The sequence below is a fragment of the Choloepus didactylus genome, chromosome 2, assembly GCF_015220235.1.
Source record: "Choloepus didactylus isolate mChoDid1 chromosome 2, mChoDid1.pri, whole genome shotgun sequence".
Classification (NCBI taxonomy): Eukaryota; Metazoa; Chordata; class Mammalia; order Pilosa; family Megalonychidae; genus Choloepus; species Choloepus didactylus.
Genome location: NC_051308.1, coordinates 127430664 through 127456746, shown reverse-complemented (window position 1 = coordinate 127456746; position 26083 = coordinate 127430664). Strand labels below are relative to the sequence as shown.

General features: G+C 41.8%; 1 pseudogene; it reads left to right on the top strand.

Moving 5' to 3' along the window:
- The first annotated feature begins 20701 nt into the window (after positions 1-20701).
- The window catches only part of LOC119513245, a 49555-nt pseudogene continuing 44173 nt past the window's right edge, over positions 20702-26083 (top strand).

Genomic DNA, 26083 nt, shown 5'->3' with positions numbered 1-26083 from the left:
GTCTGCTCATTTGAAAACACATACTTCCGGGCAATACCATCCCCAAAAGCAGAAGCCTGAGCACACTCTGCAGATTGCTCCTTTTTCCTCCAGAAGGATTTGAGACTTCTGCAGAATTCCAGGAGAGGCTCTAGCCTTGTCCCAAACTTCTCCAGGGTCTCCTGGCTGGAGAAATAGGACAGAGATGTGACCAGGGCCAGCGAGTTCTGCTGGGATAGCCCTTGCTGCAGGAGCCTAGAAACCATATCAGATTGCTTCAAGCCTTCTAAAGTGATGGAGAACAAACAGCCCAGAAAGGATCTATGTAGGGGCATCTTCCACATCTTCTCCTAACATTGAGAACTTCCCAAGTGGCTGTTCTATCCCAGAAATACATAGAATCAAATCTGAACAGGATGCCACACTGTTCTAGGGCCTGATAGCAATTACAGATACATCTCCTTCAGGGATTTCCCTGATTATTTCATCAGAATGGGTAAGATTATGCCATAAAATTAGAAATACAATTTTCTACCCACTCCCATTCCTGATGGAGCAGACAAACCAGGAGAAGCGAACGTCTTTGAGAGAATACAGAAAAGATCTTCTATTTCTGCAGGTATTTCGCCTGCAGAAGAGGTATGATTGCTCTAAGAACCATTTCAAAGTTCCCCACCCAACTGTGCCCTGATCTCCCAAAGCATAATTCTTCCTTTGTAAAGGAATTAGCTGGCACAGGTCAGAATTGCTGGTTGGTTCTGATGCAGAAACTTGGTCTATCCAAAGTCCCTGATACAGTCAATTAAAAAAATCAACCCAGGTTATTTCATCTCGGAATATTTACACTAAAACTTACACATACATGCACATCCCAGCTGAGATGTTTGACATAGTAAGGTTCACGTGGAACAGCTAATATAATTAATGCCAGATGTGATTAATCTTTGAGTTTAATTACCAGTTATGCTTTGTCATAGTTTTTTTAGAGAGTCAAATTTTTGGTCGCCATTAACTGTCTCATCACAATCTTAATAGGTAACATCTTTCTGTATTAAAAACAAATAACCCCATTAAAAAATGGGTGAAAGACCCAGATAGACACCTCACCAAAGATACACAGATGGAAAATAAGCATATGAAAAGATGCTCAACATCAAAGGCCATTAGGAATTGCAAATTAAAACGAGATACCACTACACACCTATTTGAGTGGTTCAAATCCCAAACACCAGCAATACCAAATGACAAAGATGTGGAGCAACAGGAGCTTTCATTCATTGCTGCTGGAAAAGCAAAATGATACAGACACTTTGGAAGACAGTTTGGCAGTTTCTAACAAAGCTAAACATAGGCTTAGCATATGATCCAGCAATCATGTGTCTAGATATTTGCCCAAAGGAGTTGAAAAGTTATGGCCACACAAAAACCTGCACACAAATGTTTATAAGTTATGGCCACACAAAAACCTGCACACAAATGTTTATAGCAACTTTATTCATAATTGCCAAAAACTGGAAGCAATCAAGATCACAATTGGTGAACAAACAAACTGTGAAACATCCTACTAGTCAGCAATAAAAAGAAATAAGCTATCAAGCCACAAAAAGACTCGCAGAAACTTTAAATGCATATTGCTAAGTGAAAGAAGATAGTCTGAAACAGCTACATACTGTATATGACATTCTGGAAAAGACAAAACCATACAGCAAAAATCACCAGTGGTTGCCACTAGGGGGAGGGAGGGAAGCAGGGGATGAATAGGGCAGGGAAACTATTTATGATACTTTAATGGTGGACACATGACATTATTTGTCAAAACCCATAGGTATGTACAACACAAAGAGTGAATCCTGTTAAATAATGCAAGATGGAGTCACTCATGCCAAACCACACATCAGCAAACCAAAATTTTATTTAGTTCCTGTTTATTAGAGCACTCAGCTCTAACAGGCCAACCAATCATAGTCCGCCAACTCCAGTTTAGCTTGTGTGTCCTGGCTCCTCTGATTTGACATTAGTCAAATAAAGATAAATATCTTGATGCAGGCAACACAATCATTTATAATGCAAGCTTCCTTGTTGGTTGTGAAAGCCTGCCTATATTAACCCTGTCCTTTCTACTTCTTGGTGGAGCTCCCTTCTCTTTCTTGGATGGGATGCTGCCCAATTCATGAACTGCTCAACAGAGCCATGAGATCCTAAATTTCATGTTGTTGAAAGTTTTTCTCTTTTCAGTTCTGGTGACAGGGACGGGATCCAAAGGTGACTGTTGATGATTTGGGGGACAATGAGGAAGACAGGCATTTGAGTCCTGACCCCCCTCCACCCACCCACCCCCACTCCTTGCCATCTCCAAGTGTCCTGGGCGAGTGCCTCTGGGAGCTGAGCGCCAATCTTTTAGTTTGAGCTTCCGAACTCACTAGTTTTCAATCCAAAGGTTAGTGGGTCAGTCTTATTGATGAGAAGGGGTTCTGAGCCCAAGTCCCTAGCCTTTGGTACAGTTCGCAGTTTAATTTTTCTACTGCTGGTTTCTTTGTCCTGTGCACAAGTAAGAAGTGATAAGATAGAGATGGTATCCTCCAATGCTAAAAACTTTGATTCTCCATTCTCTGGCACCCTGGTATATTACATGTTCAAAAATTACAGGTCCAGGAACTATGCCCATCTAACAAAACAGCAACTAGAATTGCAATGGCCATTATGGGGAATGTTCCAATTAACTCATCTCAGAAGTGTATTCAAGAAAAAGGTCTCCCAAATTAAACAAGCTGAATGGGATGCCTCTTTTAATTGGTACTCCGAGTCTAGTAAGACATTCCAAGACTCTAAATAGCTTCATTAAAGGATTCTTTACAAAAGGCAAATGAGAAATTAAAACTCATAAAAAACCTAGACTTGATGGTTCTGAATCCTTGCTTGATGCAACTCCTACTGCCCCTCCCTCAGTTCCTCTATATCTTCCTCTACCTGATTATTCCCAATCTGCTAATACTCTGACTCTGAACATGTTACAAAACAAATGCACTTTAAGGTTAAACCAACTGAAACTGCCGCAAACCATCACGCATAACCATGGTGTTGATAAACAATTAAAGGTCTAAACAAAGACAGGTGGGGAAGCTTTAAAAAAGCAGCTAAAGATGGCCATAAACAAATGCTTAATTTGCCAAACCCATAATCACGGAAAAAGAATACCTGTTTCTAGAGGGTATTTTCCACCTCCATGTGGTCCTTTTAATCATCTATAACTTGATTTTATTCAGTTACCATCAAGCATGGGTTGTAATTATGTACTTGTACTTGCATGTTTGGTTTCTGGATGGATTGAAGCATGTCCTTGCCATTGTCTGTTTCTCCCAGGACATTCCACACTGGGGTGACTTTACAGAGGGTTGGATCTGTCATTGTAAACCCCATTCTGTGCATGATGCTGGGAATCCAGTTGTTTTGCCTGTGACCAATTATTTCCCAGGTCCAAATGCCACTGTTTTTCTCATTTGCACTAGCCGGGATTACATTTAGAGACATTGTTATAGCCCTTATTACTCATGCTTTCTTCAATCATTCAGCCCTTCTAGAAAGATCAGGTTTGTTTCCTCATGATGAGAAACATTAGGTACTTATGACTGACCCAGATTTTACATTTTAATTCCACATGTCCAATAAACACAAACAGTCATAATCAGATGCAGGCAAGGAAAAGCATGCCTCTGCTATGCTGGGTGCTACATATGGAAGAAGACTTTCGGCCCTTGTAGATCTTAGATATAGTAATAATTCCATAACAGAGGGTGGGTTTCAAACCACCAATTTTAGCATTCCCAAAGAAGCAGACCTGGATAACCAAATCCTCACATGTGTGCTCTGTGCACCTTTGGGGTACACATTTGTCTAGGTAAGAGTTCGAGACCATGACCATCCATTCCCCACATTCTTGGGCAGCCCAATGCCTAGATGGCTGCCAAATGACAGGACAATGTGGGTTAGGTTTTCCTGTTGCCCCCTTGGACATTCAAAACCAGTGTGAGACCTCTCATTGGACTACTTCTCTCAAGCTACATCCTCAAGCAAAATGTGATTTGCCTGGGGGATTTCATGATTTAGATCTGCCTGAAGATTGATGCCTTGGCTCGGGGTCCCCACTAATGAACACATGATTAGAAATCTGTCAATCACAGTGGAACAGATTGTTGAATCTACCACTAGAGCTACAGCTTCACAACAAAAATCATTAGACTCATTAGCTATGGTTGTTTTGAGCAATAGGATTGCAACTGATTACTTGTTAGCTGAACAAGGAGGCATGTGTGCTGTTGCAAACACAACCTATCGTACTTGGGCAAACATTTCTGGGGAAGCAGAGACACAACTACATGACATAATTTAACAGGGCATTTAGCTTAGACAGGTAAGTCCTTCCTCAGGGTCATCTTTTTATCTCTTTGATTTCAATTGGTTTGGGCCATGGGGATCCTGGCTTAGGAACATGCTCCAAATGTTGGATATTTTACTGCTGATAGTAATCATTATAGTCTCTCTGGGTGTACCCAGCTGCCTATGACTCAACAAATGATCTCTTTGCACCTAGAACAACAAAAGAAGGATGAACATGTGGTATCACAATCATTTATGAGTCCAACATTGTGATCTGTGAATACGGATTTGAAACTCCAAGTGGTAACTGGAAGTGGCACCCGTGCCTTAAATTTTTATTGCAGCTCTCATTAATAAACTAGGATATCACTAGGTTACAGTAGGTCAGATATACTAAGTATAAACCCGAAACAAGGAGACGTGGTCATTAAAAAGTAAAAATATCTATGTAGAACTTAATGTATTCTTGCTTTGTCAAACTCTTTGCTATAATTTTCAAGACCATAATGTTACTCTAACTCTGAAAAGTGCTGTAATCTGGTAGCAATGTTTCAGTTCAAATAAAATGTCTCGATACAGTCAATGGAGTCATTTAGGCTGCTAGCTTCCCTGTTAGTTGTGAAGCCTGTTTATATAAACACTGCCCTTTCTACCTCAGTGGAACTCCCTTTTGTTTCTGGACAAGGATGCTGCCCAATTCATGAATTGCTCAATAAAGCTGTGAGATCCTAAATTTCATGTTAAAAATTTTTCTTTTTTCAACCCTAACGTAAACTATAGCCTTTAGATACTCATAATTTATTGATATTGGTTCACCGATGTAACAAATGTACCAGACTAGAGCAAGATTTAATAATACCTGAAACGACATACTTTCTGTGCAATTTTTCTATAAACATAAAACAGCTATAAAAATAAAGTTTATTTTTTCAAAATCATCTTATTCCACAGTGTTGAATTTATATCTAAAATCACAAGTAGAAACAGATTCAGAAAGAAAATGGAAGAAAGTGAATGAATAAAGGACATCCCAAAGAAAAATTGAGAAAAAATTTGAAAACCTAGACATGGATTTGAAATTCAGCCAAACTCACTAAGTGCTGTCCTTGTCACTTGATTTTTTTTATTTTGGCATGTGTTTCTAAACACAGACCCATTTTTTTTCACATTTAAAAGGATAAAAGAATCTGACACATAATAGTGAATAAAGGGAACTCAGAGGCTGTCTTTCAATGACACTGATAACTATAAAATGAAAACATTTTGCTTGGCAAAATTCCAAATTAAACTCTAGAATATAATCTTGTAAAATTTGGTTTGCTACAGCAATACAAAGTACACTCTCCAAAATGAAACCTACATACACTACTTTATTAGCCTATGACTGACTTGTTCCAGAGTTTAAAGCAGAAATGTACTGTCTCATTTAGAATAACAAATAAGGGAGGTGTTAGGATTATGATCCTCTATATTACTGCTTTTGAGTAATATATTTCTGCTATGCAATACTTTGAGCCCAGGTAGGAAAACAGTCATAAACTGGAAGCCAGCAAGAAAGTTGTTCTCCCTTTTCTTAGAACGAAAAAAGCATGAAGTACTCACCCATAGATATATTTAACATTATACTTAGTTTTGTAGTTTTAATAGTCTTATATAAAAATATTTCAATAGACCTTGATGACTAAAGATCATACACTAACATTTTTAAGCTTTACTCATCATTCTGTTTTCATCCCAAATTTAAGACTTCTAGTATTTTGCCTAAAAGTACTAGACATTTACCCTCCTTCTAGTAATTTCTTGTGCACACAATAATTGCTTAATATTCCACAAATCATTATTACTCCTACATCTGAGTCCATTACCTCAAAGAAGGAGCAAAGTTATTTCGTTTTTTCAGAGTACCTGAAAACCCACAAAAGACTAATAAATTAAGTATTGTTTGCCTAGCATAAAGTATCACTTACCAATCACAGAGCAATGGCTTTTGCACAGCTGATTCAGAGGACATTTGGGGCCACCAAAGGAGTATCAAAAAGGCAGTTTTGTTACTTCAAAATACACTTAAAAGATTAGGATTTTTAAATGCTGACAATATAAGTCCTAGAAGATGCTGTCAGTAAGATAAAAATCTGATAGAAATACACCTATAGTAATTTCAACAATCTATTTTACTTTGCTAAAAATGAGAGTAAACTGTTGATCTATTCCCCTCCCTGTCCTCTGCTGAGTTTTCTACATGACAACTACAGACATCAGCAAGGCGCAGCCACAACAGAGGTGAACACGTGCCTTTCTAAGGTGCTGAGCAGGTGTGCAAACCGAGGCTCATCGACCTCTGGGGGAGACCACAACTGGCACAGCCCCGAACCCCATCTTACAGAATGCATACTGAAGACGAGGTTTGAGGAGTAATGTGACCGACGTGGCTGGACCAGCAAGAGGTGGGTACGCCACAGGTCACGATAATCACCTAAAAAGTTGCTGATGATTCTCACTCTCCCATTTAACCATGTGTTCCTTCAAGAAACTTACATTCTGTTAGAGGAGAGAACGTAAACAACACAGAGTAAAAGTACACATTATACAAATAATAAAACAAGGAAGAATGGGGATGGCTAGGATTTGAGGAGGAGAAATAGGAATTTCCAAGGACAGAGCAAAGTCACAGAATCGAGACTGAGGGAAAACTCGTTTGTCACGAAGAATTAAAGGGCAACGATAAAGAAAGACCAACATCAACAATCCTCCCACCGCAGTCATCACCCTGAGGCAGAACTTGGCCAGGAGAGCCTGGAAGGCAGAAGCCTGATCAACCCGACTTGTATTTTCAGCCCAGTTCCTAATTCTTCCAGATCACAAGCATCTCCTGTGGGGATGAAGCCACTTGCCCAAGATCACAAGGACCCGGCTCCTCTCCCCAGCCGGCAGCCGGGCGCAGGACCGCACCGCCTTCACCAGCGCTGCGCTCCCAGTTCCGCGGCCACGACGACCACCGCGCGGTCACCTCCCACCCCGCGGGGGCGGGGGTCTACGCTCCCCCGACGGTCCCACCGCAGGGGTCCCGCCTCCAGTTCCCCAACTAACCGTTACGCGCGCGGCTAGCCGGGCAGAGGCCGGTGGTGAAGCACCGCGCGGAGGGGAGCTCCGCACTCTGCACTCGCGGCCCCCACGCCGCAGCAGCTCGCCGGACACCGCCTCTGGGCGCGGGCGCGGCGGCCTGAAGACCTGCGGGCGCCTTGGCAGGCGCGAGGGGGGTGGGGTCTGCCCTCCCGGCGGCCGCCCCCTCTCCGGCAATCAGAATCCCTCCCAAGGCCGCGTCTCCACCTGCTGCATCCCCGCCGCCGAGGGTCTCCCTAGAAGCTTGGGTTGACCACGTGTGTCCAGGTCACAAATGTCAAGAGCACCCCTTATTTATAGCAAAGAAAAAGAGCCGCTAAGATCGGGTGGGCGTGAGAACAGGGGGCTGACTATGAGATGTGCGGAGCGATGGGCGCACAGACTAGGCGAGGAAGCGACTGGAAGAGGAGGGACTGGGCAGGCTTGAAGGGCTGAGGGCGCAACTCCGACCCGGGAAAAAACCGAGGGGCTGGCAGCTAAAGAGCCCGGGTTGTGGACTCGGATGTGTGTTGATTCCAATCCCGACCTTGTCACCTCAGTTCAGTGACCTCGAGGAAGTTACTCAAACCCCCTGTTCCCGGTTTCCTAGTCTCAAAATGGCAACTAATAGAACCGACCTCTAAGGAGGGTTTCTTTTTTTTTCTTTTTTCTTTTTTTTTTTTTTTTTGGACAGTTTCTTTAAACCTTTAATTTTGGCTTACGAACCAAAAACCTACTTTGAAAATTAGTAGGTAGTAAAAATTGGCAAAATCTCAGCACTTTTTCATTATTGTGCATATTTGGGTGACTACGGAGTATATATGTTCATAGTTCTTTATTCTTGAGCTTTGGTTTTAGATCACCTTAGTCATGAATTCAAAATGCTACAAAACCTCAGATTAATAAAATGATTTCTCCGTAAAGCTTTCTTAGCAACCAATGGAAACATACCATTTCTCTCAGAAATTCAAAGATGGAAATGCCATGCTTCTTGCTGCCATAGGGAAGAAGCATCTTGGAAATTAGCAAAGAAATGCTCTTTTTCTATCAGAGATATTGTTCTCCAGCCAGAGTTTTCTCCATTTCTTCATACTTTTTTATTTCTTTTCTCTTTGAATATATAATTTGAGGAACATCCAATCCACTCTTACTGTGGCCCCACCACATACAGCATTACTTCTGTGACGCTCCACCCATCCTCAAGCTGGCCTGTGCAGACACCTCAGCCAATGAGATGGTGATCCTTGTCACCTTCAGGGTGGTGGCCTCGGCCTGCTTTCTCCTGATAGCGCTGCCTACGTGGGCACTGGCTGCTGCATCCTGAAGATCCGCACCTCAGAGGGGAGATGCAGAGCCTCTCAGACCTGCGCCTCCCATTTCTAGGAGGTTTTGATGAGAGAATTTATGGAACTTGCTTACCATAGCCTGACCTATGGTCTTTGATGAATGGTGTGTATTTACACCAGAACCTGAAGAGAAGCGTAGGTAAGAGGGTGGAGAGACTGGCTTGATGGAGTAGAATGTGTAAGTTGGAAATATTGAGAAATGAGAATTCAGAAAGATCAAGTTTTTATAGACATTAAGTATTGGAGCTAGATAGAACTATAGCTAACAATTGGGGGGAGGAGGAGCTGATTGCATACTAATCACTTCACCTGAATTATCTTGTATAATCCTCCAAACCCTATACAGTAGGTGACCTTAACATTTTACAGATAAGGGACCTGAGGCTCAAAGAGATTAAATAATTTTCCAGAGATCCCTGAGCTAGGAAGGGGCCAACATATGAAGTTAGACTCCAGAGCCTGATTCCTGCATAAGAGCCATTGCAGCATCATGAGTGGGTCCAGATACCCAAGTTTTCCTGTTAATATAGTATTGATATTAGGATTTTTGAGAAATATCAAAACAGTATGGGTCAAGGCCCCTTCCTTCAGGAAGTTTATAAGCTCTTTGGGGAGACTGAGTCAGGTATATGAACACTGGTGGAGCATTTGCTGCATGCCAGGACCCCTCACCCAGAGACGCACACACACACTTGATTTTCAACAACCTTGCAAAGTAGGCCTTAGAGTTTTTGTTTGTAAGCAGAGAACTTGAGACTGAGGAGAAGTGGGGATTGAGTGCTCAGGTCCTGAGAGGTCCCATGTGCTTTCCTGTCACCTGCTAGGCCTTTGTTTCACATACAGAAAATTTCTCAGTACAGTTTAACACATTAGTACAGGACAATGTACAATCCATGGCCAAATATGGCTTATGAGCAATAATTGTTTTTTGCCTTTCATAATGCAGAGAGGGGGAAGGCACTTCAGATAATTGGGGTGCTTTAGAATTATTAGAGTGACAGGACCCTTCAGAGAGAGTTAAGGAGACACAGTAGGAGACTCTGGTTCAGGTGTGAGTTCATAAGCGCCTGGCTTATGGAAGAGTTAGAATAAGCTGATACCCAGGGAACTTCCCAAAGAAGGTTATAAAGCAGCATAGTGTGGTGGGTTCAGAATATGGATTTGGGAACCAGGCTGCCCTGTTTCCAACAAGGAAAGTCCCTATTCCATAGGGTTGTCATGGGAATAGAATTAGTGATTGTAAAGCACTTGAAGCAGAGAGCCTGGCATGTAGCAAATGTTGAATTATTTATTAAAACGAATTAATATGGAGAAACTGATTTTCCATGAATCTCATAAGGCTTACTACTTAGGGCCCCTGGGAAGGGTTCCTAACAGTATATTCATAGGATCATATATAACTTTGTAATCATAACTTTGTGTTGTTTTTCTTCAAGAGGATGTCTTAGTTTGCCAGAGCTGCTACCACAAATACCACAAACTGGTCTGGCTGAAACAACTAGCATTTATTGGTTGCAGAAGCCAGAAATCTAAATAAAAGCATTGGCAAGACCATGCTTTCTTCTTGCATCAGTAGAGTTTTGCTGATGGCTGTTTACAGTCTTTGGGTTCCTTAGCTTGTCTCTGCCTCTCATCAAATGGCAGTGTCCTTAACTTTCTCTTCTGGCTTTCTGCTGATTTTCTGCTTCTCCCTGTGGTCTTCTCTTCAAAGGCCCCCAGTGATGTGCATTAGGCCAACCCCATTTCTTTGGACCACACTGTGATGGTTAAGCTTATGTGTCAACTTGGCCAGGTAATGGTGCCCAGTTGTCTTGTCAAGAAAGCACTGGCCTCTTACTGCAAGAACATTTTATTCTAGTTTGCTAATGCTGCCAGAATGCAAAACACCAGAAATGGATTGGCTTTTATAAAAGGGGGGTTATTAGGTTACACAGTTACAGTCTTAAGGCCATAAAGTGCCCAAGGTAATGCATCAGCAATCGGGTACTTTCACTGGAAGATGGCCAATGGCACTTGGAAAACCTCTGTTAGCTGCGAAGTCACATAGCTGGCAATTCTTATTCTGCTAGCATGTTAAAGGGAGACTTAGAAAACAAATGCAAAAGAGAAAGCTGGACAGGTGACTCTGAGGGGGAAATGGCTTTAGATTTAGACCTTCATTAAATTTCTGAGTTGGGTAATGAGGGAGGCAGAACCTCCCCAGGCTGTGACCAATTACTGATCAATTTGCACTCAACCTACACCCAACACTCAATGAGGAAAAATCATTTTCCTATCAGCTCCAACCTTTGGTTCAATTATTACTCCCTAAAGGGCAGGAACTGCCAGAGAAGAGAGACAAGCTGCTGAGGTAATGAAGGGCTGTTTACATTTAGCAGGAGGGAAGAACAGTGCAGGATGTGGCAGAAAACAGGTGAAAATCTTTGCTCCAATGGATGCAGATCATTGAATAGACTGTGATTTACAAACTTTTTCTATTGAAGGCCTAGAAGTTTCAGAGAGCGGGAAGGAGAAAGTAGAATGAAGGAAAGGACTAAGAAAGGAACAGAAGCCTCTGTTTATTCTGCTCTTTCTCCATTACTGGCAAAGACTGCTGACAGTAAATTTAGCAAATCTACTTGATGCTAATCTTGTTGGAAGAACTCACTATAATTCGGTTCACTGGAGGGATAATCAGATTAGCAAAAACTTTCATAATAGTCTGCAAAGTCTTCATATATCCTGACAGATGTAGTCTTTTCAACTTCTGTGCCCTCATCTAAGGATGGAGTGGAGAGACTGTGGACTGGTGGGGAGTAGCAGTTTCAGGGTCCAAAAAAAAGATGCATAGACCCACTTTCTTTTCTGGACCCTCACACTCGAGTTTTCACTCCACCCCCTCCTCATGGCCTGGCTCCAAAGCTGTTGAGGTTCTGTGGATTGATGGGACTGAAAGTAGCCTGAGTTGGGAGGTAGGGATGACAAGGAAGCTACTCCCCTCTCCCCAGGTTGTACTGCCCAATAATTCCTGACCCAATCAGCCACTAGTATTGCTTTTTAAAATCTTTGTTTTGCAGTCCCTGACCCAGCAAACTTGATTTTTACCAGTATTTTTTTTTTACAATTTCAATTACTAATAAAATTATTTCTGTTTACATTTTAAAGCCTTAGGGATACTTATTTAACACATTTTGTGTGTGTGTGTGTGTGGCCAGTAGACTTCATAAATGACAAGTGTAGTAAGTATAATAAGCAAAATAAGCATATGCTGTCATCTGCTCCAGAGTTCTGGTTTCAAAATGGCTTTCTCCCAGGATGTTCCTCCCTAGGCTTCAGCTCTTCTTCAAAATGTCACTCTCAGTTGCTCTTGGGGTGTTTGCCCTCTCTTAGCTTCTCTGGAGCAAGAGTCTGCTTTCAATGGCCATCTTCAAACTGTCTCTCATCTGCAGCTACTCTCTTAGCTTCTGTGCATTCTTCAAGGTGTCCCTCTTGGCTGTAGCTCCTCTTCAAAATGTCACTCTCAGCTGCACTGAGTTCCTTCTGTTTGTCAGCTCATTTATATGGCTCCAGTGATTTAATTTAGACCCACCCTGAATGGTTGGGGCAACATCTCCATGGAAATTATCCAATCAGAGTCATCACTCACAGTCGGGTGGGGCAAATCTCCGTGGAAACACTCAAAGAATTACAATCTAATCAACATTGATACGTCTACCCACGCAAGATTACATCAAAGATAATGGTGTTTTGGGGGACATAATACATTCAAACCAGCACACATTTCATAGACTTACATCATTGGTAAGTTGATTGCGTTTATGGCTGATTACATGTACAATCAACTAAGGAGAGTGTCTTCAGCAATGAGAGATATTCAATCCAATCAGTTGAAAGCACTAAAATGAGAAATGATGATTTTGTCAGTCAGAAGAGAGAACTTTCATCTCAACTTCAGCCAGCCAACTTCGCCTGGGGAATTCACCGAAAACCTTCATCAGAGTTGCCAGCTTGCAACTGGTCCTGTGGAATTCGGACTCATACATCCCTGCAGTTGTGTCAGACATTTTTATAAAGTCTCCTAATATTTTCAGCTGTCTCCTGTTGGTTCTGTTTCCATAGAGAACCCTAATACAGCTTTGGTACTGAGAGTGGGGTATGGCATATCTCCTCATGGGTCAGACTTTGCACCTCACCTATCAGGGGCCTGTTGGGACTTTGGTCTAGTTATTGGTCTATAAGAAAAGAGGGGTAGTGAAGATGGGTTACAAAAATAATTAGAAGTGTTTTTCAAGCCAATTACCTCAGGGCATTCCATCGCAGTTTCATATGGTGAAACAGAATTATTCTTTTCAGATGGAGGAATGAATGCACTTTCCTCAGGGGAAGTGGTTACAAGCTTATCAGTCATTGTAGGGTTAATCTCTTCAGGTGGAGGTTGGATGGCAGACTCCTAAGGGCACACTGGAGGTCTGGTACCTGTCTCCTCAGGATAGGTTGGAGGTGGGACAGCTGTTTCCTCAGGGCAAACCATTACAGGTTTATCTAGCAAAGACTCGGCAAAATCTAGCGTTTCAATGTCCCCACTGCCATCATTATCAACCTACATGTCTTCATTCCAATTTTCAGAATCCCATTCCTTTCCAATCATTACCCTCATTTTAACAGCAGACATTCTGCAAGGTTGAGAATTTAGTTTACATTGTAACTCTGTCATTCACAGGATGAGACTCTGTGTCTGGTTTTCAGGGACCTCAAGTCTGCGGCCACAGGAAATAAGATTTTCTTTCAGGGCCCACATAAAAACTCTTACATCTTTCATACGGTGCTTAACTTGCAAATTTGTAGCCTTCACTTCATCCTTTTCTTTCATAACTGTATCCAGTGTATCTGGGATCAATCAGCCAACATCATTATGCCTTTAAACTCCATAAAAACTGTCAAGGTATAAGAAATACTTTCACCCAGATCCTTGCCTCCTGTAAGCATATAAGTAAGAGTATCCAATGGTGATATTTTCTGTATCTCTACTGCCAACTCATGCCACAGACTGTCAATGCCATCTTGATGATTGGAAATAGAGTCATTAGTGCCTTTGAATCTAATCACAGTAGGAAACCAATTGCTAAAACCCATTTTTAAGGTTCTGTTTTTCAAGAACCATTCCTGTTACCCTTCTAAGGTGAAGGATAAGCTGTTGCATCTGACCCCTCCTACAATCAAAGAAGAGGCATAGCACCTAGTTGGCCTCTGGATTTTGGAGACAACGTATTCTTCATTTGGGTGTGCTACTCCAGCCCATTTACTGAGTGACCAGAATAGCTTCTACTTTTGAGTGGGGGCTGGAAAAAGAGGATGCTCTACAACAGCTACGGGCTGCTGTGCAAACTGCTTTGCCACTTGGGCCACATGATCCAGCAGATCCAATGGTGCTGAAAGTATTAGCAGCAAACAGAGATGCTATCTGGAGCCTTTGGCAGGCCCCTATAGGAGAATCACTGTGAAGACCCTTAAGATTTTGGAGCAAAGTCTTGCCATCCTCTGCAGATAATTATTCTCCTTTTGAGAAACAGCTTTTGGCCTGCTACTGGGCCTTAGTAGAGACTGAACACTTAACCATGGGCCACCAAGTTACCATGAGACCTGAGTTGCCGATCATGAGCTAGGTGTTGTCTGATCCCCCAAGCCACAAATTTGGGAATGCACAACAGCACTCCATCATAAAATGGAAGTGGTATATACAAGAAAGCTCTCAAGCAGGTCCTGAAGGCACAAGTTAGTTACATGAGGAAATGACCCAAATGCCCATGGCCCCCATACCTGCCACATTACATTCTTTTTCCCAGCCCAGAGCTATGGCCTCTTGGGGAGTTCCTTACAATCAGTTGACTGAGGAATAGAAAACTCTGGCTGAGTTTACAGATAGTTCCTCACGATATGCAGGTACATCCCAAAAGTAGAGAGCTGCAACACTGCAGCCCCTTTCTGGGATGTCCCTGAAGGACAGTGCTGAGGGGAAATCCTCCCAGTGGGCAGAATTTTGAGCAGTGCACCTGGTTCATTTTCCTTGGAAGGAGAACTGGTCAGAAGTGCATTGGTATACTGATTCATGGGCTGTTGCTAATGGTTTGGCTGGATGTTCAGGGACTTGAAAGGAATGTGACTGGAAAATTGGTGACAAAGAAGTCTGGGAAGAGGTATATGGATAGACCTTTCTGAGTGGGCAAAAATCCCATGTGAATGTTCACCAGAAGGTGACTTCAGCAGAGGAAGATTTTAAAAATCAAGTAGATAAAATGACTCATTCTGTGGCTACCAGTCAACCTGTTTCCCCAGCCACTCCTGTCATTGCCCAATGGGATCACAAAGTGGCCTTGGTGGTAGGGACAGAGGTTATTCATGGGCTCAGCAACATGGACTTCCACTCACCGAGGCTGACCTGGCTACAGACACTACTGACTGCCCAATCTGCCAGCAGCAGAGACTCACCCTCAGTCCCCAATATAGCACAATTCCCTGACATGATCAGCCTGATCCCTAGTGGCAAGTTGATTACATTGGACCACTTCCATCATGGAAGGGTGGACTGTTCAAATCTATTATGTCCCCCACAAAAGCCATGTTCTTTTAATCCAGTCTTGTGGGTGCAGACATATTATGGGTGGGATCTTTTGATTAGGCTGTTTCTGTGGAGATGCAACCCACCCAACTGTGGGGAGACATTTTGATCAGATTATTTCCATAGAGGTGTGACCCCATCCATTCAAAGTGGGTCTTGATTAGTTTACTGGATACCTTAAGAGAGCTCAGGAGCTGGCACAGGCCCAGGCACTTAGAGATGCAGACTGAAAGACATTTGGAGAGGTTAAGCTAAGGGACAAAGCCTAGAGTTTGTCCTGGAGAAGCTAAGAGAGGACCTCTGGGTGCTTGGAGAGAAATGCCCTGGAAGAACAAGCAAGGATGCACCAGAGCTGAGAGAGAGAAGCTAAGAGAGACAGAAGTCGAGAGACATTTTGAAGAAAGCCATTTTAAATCAGAACCCAGGAGCAAAGGACCAGCAGATGCCAGCCATGAGCCTTTCCAGCTGACAGAGGTGTTTCAGAAACCATCAGCCTTTCTTCAGTGAAGGTATCCTCTTGTTGATGCCTTAGTTTGGACATTTTATGGCCTTATAACTAAATTTGTAATCTAATAAAACCCATTTATAAAAGCCAATCCACTTCTGGTATTTTGCATTCCAGCAACTTTAGCAAACCAGAACAAAGGGGAAGTGATTTGTTCTAATTGGAATAGACGCATACTCTGGATATGAGTTTGCTTTCCATGTATGCAACACTTCTACAAAAACTACCAATGTGGACTTACAGAATACTTTAAACACTATCATGGCATTGCACAAAGCATTGCTTCTGATCAAAGAACCCACTTCACAGCAAATGAAGTGTGGGAAAGGGGAAATGCTCATGGAATTTTCTGTCTTACCATGTTTCACATCATCCTGAAGCAGCTCGGTTAATAGAATAGTGTAATGGCCTTTTGAAGACTCAATTAGAGAGCCAAGTAGGTGGCAGTACCTTGCAGAGCTAGGGCAATGTTCTCCAGGAGGCTGTGTATGCTCTGAACCAGCATCCACTCTATGGTGCTCTTTCTCCCATAGCAAGGATTCATGGGTCCATTAATGAAGGGATGGACATGGGAGTCGCACCACTCACTATTACCACTAGTGATCCACTAGAAAAAATTTTGCTTCCTGTCCCTGCAACCTTAAGCTCTGCTGGTCTGTAGGTCTTAGTTCCAAAGGAGGAGTGCTTCCACCAGGAGGCATAACAATTCTATTGAACCTTAGGATTGCCACCTGACCACTTTGTGCTCCTCATGCCTCTGAATCAATAGGCATAGGATGGGGTTACTGTACTCGCTGAGGAGATTGATCTTGATTTCCAAGGAGGAAAAAGCATGCAACTACACAATGGAGGAAAAGAAGAGTTTGCTCTGAATACAGGAGAGCCCCCTAGGGTATCTTTAGTACTACAATGTTCTGCTATTGAAGTCAATGGAAAACTGCAACAACCCAAGTGAGGGTTCTGCCAGTTGCTGAGTATGTCTATTCCAATTATGCATTCTGGAACTGGAGAAATAACCACAGAATGCATCCAGGAACCCACTGTGAGATGAACCTGAGCTAAAACTCCATTGATCACCTGACCTCTGTAAGTCCCTATCCTGACTGTTGGACTAGGGTGACGTTTTGAGTCTCCTAGAATTAAAGTCACTTCTGAACCACTGTCTAATAATCCCCCAAATAGCTGATCATTTCCTTTCTCCAATGCACAGTTACCCTGGTAAAAGGCCATAGGTCTCTTTGGAAGGCTGAGAGGATGATTAACAGTATAAAATTTGGCAGTGTAACAGGGTCCTTCCCCACGGGTACCTGGCCTTTCCCTCATTCAAGGGGCTCTGGGTCTCCAAACTGTCTCAAATCTGGGAATTGATTAAGGAGCCATGACTCTGTTTTTGTAGTTCAAAGTAGACTTTTATTCAATTGACCTAGAATTCTGCTTATACAGATCAAACAAGAATTTAATAGACTGCCTATCTATTTTACTTCTAGGTACTCCATGATCTAATAGCCAATGCTATAAGTGTCTGCGAGTCAGATTATTTTGACTGCTTCTTTAAGCCTGTTTTCCATTATGGTAGGCACGCCCACCTTGTCTTTGGCAATTAACTGCTGCCACGTGGCTTCTGCTGACTTGGGATATCATTATCCCCTTTGTGTTTAAGGATTCCAACCCAGTGACAACAGTTCCCACAGTAATAGCTGAACTACAGAGAAGGGCAACTACAGAGCTCTTCAGGGATGATGGAGCTAGTCTCACAAATTTATTCCTCACAGTCCTGGTAAAAGGTGTGTCCTTTGGACATTTCAGGGGTGTGTGAGCAAGTTTTCCATGATAAAGCCACTCTAACATTCCAATTTCTCTAAGCCTTTGAATCACCTCCTCTACATTATACCAGGGCAGTTCCATCATTTCAACCTCCATTAATGCCAGCCACCTTTTGATCCATGTTTCAGCCAACCATCCAAATAAATTGTTAACACCCTTTCTAACCCCTCAAGCTACAACACTGAATGCAGAATCTCTGCTTAGTGGGCCCATATCTGTAAATGCAGCTTGATCCAACTTTATATTCCTTCTATCATTATCCACACCCTTAATATCCATTCCCACACATATCCTTGTTTCTGTCTGCATAAGTTGGAAAACTCATACAGTTCTTTTGGAGTATAGCATACTTCCTCATGGGCCACACTTTGTACTTCACCCTTCAGGGCCTGTTGGGACTTTAGTCTAGTTATTGGTTTTGAAACAAAGACTGGTGGTGGGTGTGGATCATGAAAAGAATTAGAAATATCCCTCAGGACATTTACCTCAGGACATCCCATTGTAGTTTCATCTTGTGAAACAGGATTAATCTCTCCAGACAGAAGAGTGAGGGCTACTTCCTCAGAGGAGGTGAGTATAGGTTTACCAGGCACTGACGCATTCATCTCTGTAGGTGGATGCCCTGAGGGCAGGCTCCTCAGGGCACACTGGAGGTGGGGGGACTGATTATCAGGGCAGACCACTACAGGTATAATTAGCAAAGACTCAGCAGAATCCAGGGTTCCAGCATCCTCACTGCTATTATTATCAATCCATATGCCCCCATCCCAAGTTTCAGGATCCCATTCTGTTCCAATATATGACCATGCAGTAACAGTTAGGCCAGTGCTTACTTGACCAGACACCTAGAAACCATCACCTGGCCAAGTTGACACATGAACCTAACCATCACACTGGGAATCCCTGGTAAACTCAACAACAGATTTCTCATCAGAAACTATGGAGGCCAGAAGATAGTGGGATGGCATATTTAGAATCCTTAAAGAAAAACTGTCAACCAAGAATTTTATATCCAGCAAAATTATCTTTCAATAATGAAGGAGAAGCAAAGACATTTAAAGATTTTTTGAAAGATAAAGAGTTCAACACCAGAAGACCTGCCCACAAGAATTGCTAAAGGGAGTCCTTTAGGCTGAAATATAATGACACTAGACAGTAACTTGAAGCCAAAAATGAAATGAATCTTGGGAATGGTAACTGCATAGGTTAATATAAAATCCTGTATTCTTGTACTTTTTGTTTGTAAGTGCTTACCCCCCCCCATATGACTTAACAGGCAAATAAATAAAATATCATTTTAAATTTATGCTAATGGGTATAGTGTATAATGATGTAATATGAGACTATAACAATATAAAGGTGGATAGAAGGAGATATATAGGAACACAGAGTGTTTATCCTAGAGAAACTAGGTTGGTTCTACAACTGGTAGAACTTGGTTGTTATTAGTTTAAGTTGTGTGCTGGTTTGTATATATTATGTCCACCAGAAAAAGCCATGTTCTTTGATGCAGTCTTGTGTGGGCAGAAATATTGTGTTGATTGGGTTGGAATCCTTTGATTGAGTGTTTCCATGGAGATGTGTCCCACCCAACTGTAGGTGATAACTCTGATTAGATTATTTCCATGGAGGTGTGGACCCACCCATCAGTGTGGGCCTTCGTTGGTTTACTGGAGCCCTATATAAGAGCTCAGACAGAAGGAGCTTGCTGCTGCAGCTGAGACAGACATTTGAAGATGGCCATTGAAAGCTAATGCTTTGCAGAATGCCATTTTGAAACACAACCTGGGAGCAAACAGGTGCCAGCCACATGCTTTCCCAGCTAACAGAGGTTTTACGGATGCCAATGGCCTTTCTCCAGTAATGGCACCCTATTGTTGGTGCCTTACTTTGGACACTTTATGGCCTTAAGACTGTAACTTTGTAACCAAATAAACCCCCTTTATAAAAGCCAATCCATTTCTGGTATTTTGCATTCCAGCAACATTAGCAAACCAGAATAGATTCTGGTATCAGAGAAGTGGGGTGCTGCTGAGCTTGCAAATACCAAACTTGTTGGAACTGCTTTTTAAATTGATAAGGGGAAGATTCTGGAAAAACTGTGAGGAGCTTGATAGAAAAAGCCTAGACTGTTTTGAATACACTGTGGAAATATGGACTCTAAAGATACTTACAATGAGGCCTTGAACAGAAATGATGACTGTGTCATTGCCAACTGGAAGAAAGGTGAGCCTTGTTTTAAAGTGGCAGAGAATTTGGCAAAATTGAGACCTGGTGTTGGATGGAAGGCAGAATTTGAAAACGATGACCTGGGATACTTAGCTAAAGAGATTTTAACACTAAATATTGAGGGTGTGGCCTGGCTTTCCTTGCAGCTTATAGTAAAATGTGAGCGGAGAGAGATAAGCTAAGAATTGAACTCTTAGGTACACAGAAACGAGAAATTGATGGCCTGGAAAACTCTGAGCTTCCAGGGGGTGGAACCCCACATGAGGACTTAACCAAACATGGAAACCGACTGCCATTTCAGTACAAGCCATGATTGGAGATGGAGTTATCCAGACAGAATTTGTGGGAAGTCCTACTGTCTGACAGTTTTGACCCGTGTGCTTAACACCAAGCTAATGAGATTTTTGAGAGATCTGTATAGCTGGATTCATGGCCAGTCTGGACTGGAGGGGACAAAGGAACAAATTTAAGGAAAATTTTCTTCAAAGACAGAGCCATGGAGAGTCAAGTCCGGAGTCAAGAGGTCTCGGGCTGGGAGAGTGGAGCAGCCTATGCATGTGGAAAGGGTGAGTTTGACCCAGAGGCAGAGCATGGGACTTCCACCTCAATGCCCAGGAAAAGCGCTGCCACCCCAGGTCCCAGAGAGGGTGGAGCACATTCCCCAGGAATGGGGGAGAGCCTGGCTGCCACCCCACTGTTCAGAGAGCAGAGAGCCTTTGCCCCATAGAGACAGAGTCTGTGTGGCACCCGATGTTTGAGGAAGATAAGGCTGAGAAAAAGGTGGTCTCCCCAATGTGTGGATATGTTGGAGCATTCACCCCTGTGTTAGGAGAGAAAAGGACTGCTGCAAAGACCCTTGGAAAGGGTTGGACTCCCACTCTGTCAAGCCCCAAGGATAAAACATCTTTCTATAAATGACTCTCAGACTTTGAAATCTAATGGAGTTTGCCCTGTAGGTTTTAGGAACTGTTTTGGTCCTGTTAACCCTATCTTCCTTTCAGTTTCTCCTTATGGCAATGGGAATGTTTATCCTATGACTGTCCCTCCTTTGTATATTGGAAGTAGATAACTTATTCTAAGTTTCACAGGTCCAGCTCTAGAGGAGAATTTTGCTTTAGGACAGACCATGCCTCTGACTGATTTTGATAGGATCCTGTACTTACTTATTGTTACTGAAATGGTTTAAGTTTCTGTGACATTGCAATGGGATGAATGTATGTTGTATACGCAAAGATAATGTCATTTTGAGGTCCAGGGGGTAGAATGTGCCAGTTTGGATGTATTATGGCCACAAAAATGCCATTATCTTTGATGCAATCTTGTGGAAGCAGACGTATTAGTGTTAATTAGATTGGAATTATTTGATTGGGTGTTTCCATGGACATATGACTGAATCAACTTTGGATGAGACATTTCATTGGATCATTTCCAAGGAGGTGTTTTCCCACCCATGCAGGGTGGGTCTTAATTGGATCACTGGAGTACTTTAGAAAGAGCCACATAGCCCAGATGTTGGAGCAGCTGTGAGTGATATTTGGAGAGCAACTGAGAGTGACATTTTGAAAAGGAGCTGCAGCTAAGAGAGGGCAAAGTGCTCCAAGAGCAACATTTTGGAGAACGCCATTTTGAAATGCAACCTGGGAGCAAGCAGATGCCAGCCACATGCCTTCCCAGCTAACAGAGGTTTTCCAGATGCCATTGGCCATCCTCCAGTGAAGGTACCCAATTGTTGATGCCTTACCTTGGATACTTTATGGCTTTAAGACTGTAACTGTGTAAGCAAATAATCCCCCTTTATAAAAGCCAATCCATTTCTGGTATTTTGCATAACAGTATCATTAGCAAACTGTAACAAGTTGTTAATTGTAATTACAAAGGTAATCACTAAGAATATAACTAAAAATATAGAGAAAAGGAAGAAAGAAGAGAATCTAAATGGTATACTAGAAAAAAAAATGAAAACAAAATTGCAATAATGGAGTAATTGAGGAACAAAAGACATACAGAAAACAAATAGCTAAATGGCATAAGTAAATTCTTTCATGTCATTACCTAAAATATCAATAGATGAAACTTCCCTATTAAAAGGCAGAGATTGGCAAATTGGATGAAAAAGATTGATCTATCTATATGCTGTCTATGAGAGGCCCATTTTAGGTACAAAGACACAAAGTGGTGAAAAGTAAAATGATAGAAAAAAATATTCCATGCAAACAGTGATGAAAAGAGCCAGGATGGCTATAATATTGTTAGATAAAATAGACTTTAAGTCAAAAGAGATAAAGACACAGAAGGATATTATATAATCCTAAAAGATTCAATCTTGCAAGAAGATATAACATTGATAAACATATATGCACCTCATAAAAGAACCCCAAAATACATGAAGAAAAAATTGATAGAATTCAAGGGAGAAATAAATTGTTTTATGATAATATTTGAAAACTTCAATACACCACTTTCAATAATTGACAGAATATTTAAACAGAAGATCAATAAGGAAATAGAGGACTTGAACAATATGATTAACCAACTAGACCTAATGGACATATATAGAACACTCCACCCAATAAAAGCAGAATACTCATTCTTCTGAAATGCACATGGAATATTTTCCAGAATAGACCAGATGTTAGGCCACAAATCAAATCTTAATAAATTTAAAAATATTGAAATCATAGAAAGTATTTTCTCAGACCACAATGGAATAAAGCTAGAAATCAATAACAGAAAAAAAAACTGGAAAATTTACAAATATGTAGCCATTAAACAAAACATTGTTAACCAATAGGTCAAAGAAGAAATCACAAGGGAAATTAGGAAATATCTTGAACAAATGAAAATGAAAATACAACATACCAAAACTTATGGGATACAGTGGAGGCAAAGGGAAATTTATAGCTTTAAATGCGTATATTAAAAAGAAGATAGATTGCAAACCAGTAACCTAACTTCACACCTAAAGAAACTAGAACAGGAAGAGCAAACTAAACCCAAAATTAGTAGAAGGAAGGAATTAGTAAAGATTAAAGAAACATGGAACAGAGAATAAGAAAACAGGGAGGGAACCAGCAAATCAAAAAAAATTGTTTTTAAAAAGATCAATAAAATCAACAAACCTTTAGCCAAACTGACAAAGAAAAAGAGGGAGGACCCAACTAAATCAGAAATGAAAGTGGGGAAATTACTAACAACCTTACAGTAATAAAAAGGATTATAAGAGCTACTTTGAACAATTACATGCCAAAAAAGTTAGAAAATCTTGATGAAATGGTGAATTCCTAGAAACATACAAATTACCTAGTCTAACACAAGAAGAAATGGGAAATCTCAGCAGACATATAACAAGTAAAGAGATGGAATAATTAACTTTAAAATTCCAGTGAAGGAAGAAAGCCACAGGAAGCAAGAAACTGAACATCAATGGAACCTGGAAGAAAAGGGAGAGACCAGGAGACACTGCCATGTGCATTGCAATGTGACAAGCTAAGGCCAAAGATTGCCAGCAGCCAGCCCCAAAACAGCACAGTCTTCAGGAAGAAAGCATTGTTTGATGATGCTTTGATTTGTACTATTTCACAGCCTCAAACGAAACTTTTTTTGACTGGGTCTACCTCACCTTTACCCTCTCCAGGGAATGGGAGTGAAACCGTATCTGGACCAGCTGCCCAACCAAAGAAAATTCAAGGAATTGGATTTGGGGAAATTTTTAAAGGAGGCTCTGTGAAACTTAGAAGAACAGCCAGTAATGAAACAGAAGAGAGAGAAAAAAAAACAAAAAACAAACAAACAAACAAACAAAAACAGAAAAGCCCTTGATCATACAGTTATTAGAATCCAACACTCAGAGTGTGGATATAACAAAAACAGGCACTGAAGGTAAAATTAAAGCTAAATAGTGCAGAACATTATTTGCCTGTTGTTCTAGTTTGCTAATGCTGCCAGAATGCAAAACACCAGAAATGGATTGGCTTTTTATAAAAGGGGTTTATTTGGTTACAAAGTTACAGTCTTAAGGCCATAAAGTGCTCAAGGTAAGTCATCAACAATCAGGTACCTTCACTGGAGGCTGGCCAATGGCATCTGGAAAACCTCTGCTAGCTGGGAAAGCATGTGCTCTGAAGTTCTGGTTTCGAAATGGCTTTCTCCCAGAAGTTCCTCTCTAGACTGCAGTTCCTCAAAAGTGTCACTCTTGGAGCTAAGATGGAGGCATAGAGAGGAGTGGAAGCCAGTTAGTCCCCCTGGAACAATTAATAAACTACCAAAAAACTAGTAAATAACCTGTAATAACTGTGGGGAGACAACATTACACACTCATCTGAATTGGGAGGAATGCCCAAGATTACAGCATAAAATCTGTAAGTAAAAACTGCAGACCCAAGCCGAGAGCTGAGAGCCCCTCCCTCATGGAAGCCTCATGGTGCTAGAGAGCATCACTCTCCAAATAAGGTAGTGTACCTCAGCCCAGCCCCAACTGGGGTTTTAATGTTAACTGCTCAAAAACAGACTGCGAACCCCCAAGAAGCAGACAGGGGCTTTTGGTGATGACTGACTTGGGAAAGTCAGGGGACATATTTGCCTCAGGGCAGGGAGCCCAGAGGGTCGGGTGCTATCTTTGGCCAATGGGTGAATCTGGGAGCTTTCTGTCCCTTTCTCTCTCTCTCAACCTGGCAGCTCAGAGGAGAAAGCCTCAGCCATTTTCAGCTTATAGCTCTTCACAGTAGAGAAAGCCTCAGCCATTTTAAAATCTCAGCACTCTGAGTCAGAGAAACAAAGAATGTATTTATATGCAAATGACCCCTCTGGAGGGGGCATACCTCCCAAGAGGAAAGGGAGGGGCCAAGCTCTACTACCTGCCTTACCAGAACCAGACCTCAAAGCCTGGGGGAGGAGAGCCAAGGGCCACACCCCCTTACACCAGCCCTGACAGGCTGACAGGAGCACCTGCTGGGCAGAAAAACACAGGGTGTGTCAATCCTCTAAGAAAAACCATCAAGGAAACTGGACACTGAATATTTCCTCCTTCTTTGACCTGAGCCTGTTCTCTGGGAAAACCTTATTGGGGTGGCCTGGGAGGTCAGATGCCTAGACAACAAAAAACTACAACCTACGCTAGGAAAGATGAAGTTATGGCCCAGTGAAAGGAACAAACTTACACTTCAACTGAGATACAGGAATTTAAACAACTAATGCTAAATCAATTCAAAAAGTTTAGAGAAGGTATGGCAAAAAAGATAAAGGCTATAAAGAAAACACTGAGCATACATAAGGCAGAAATCAAAAGCTCAAAAAAACAGCAAAATCTATGGAAATGAAAGGCACAACACAAGACATGAAAGACATAGTGGAAACATACAACAGCAGATCTCAAGAGGCAGAAGAAACACTCAGGAACTGGAGAAGAAAACACCTGAAAGCCTACATGCAAAGGAGCAGATGAAGAAAAGAATGAAAAAATATGAGCAACATCTCTGGGAACTTAAGGAAATGAAATACAAGAATGTACATATCATTGGTGTCCCAGAAGGAGAAGAGAAGGGAAAAGGGGCAGAACCAATAATAAAGGAAATAATCAATGAAAATTTCCCATCTCTTATGAAAGACACAAGATTACAGATCCAAGAAGCACAGCGTACTCCAAACAGAATAGATCTGAATAGGCCTACACCAAGACACTTAATAATCAGATTATCAAACGTCAAAGACAAAGAGAGAATCCTGAAAGCAGCAAGAGAAAAGCGATCCATCACCTACAAAGGAAGCTTAATAAGACTATGTGTGGATCTCTCAGCAGAAACCATGGAGGAAAGAAGGAAGTGGTCTGATATATTTAAGATACTGAAAGAGGAAAACTGTTAACCAAGAATCCTATATCCAGCAAAACTGTCCTTCAAATATGAGGGAGAGCTCAAAATATTTTCCAACAAACAGACAATGAGAGACTTTATGAACAAGACACCTGCCCTACAGGAAAGACTAAAGGGAGCACTACAGAGTCATAGAAGACAGGAGTGAGAGCTTTGGAACACAATTTTTTGGGGAGATGGTAGCATAGCAAGGTATATACACTGAACAAAGATAACTTTGAATATGGTTGAGAGAGGAGGGTTGGGAGCATGTGGGGCACCAGAA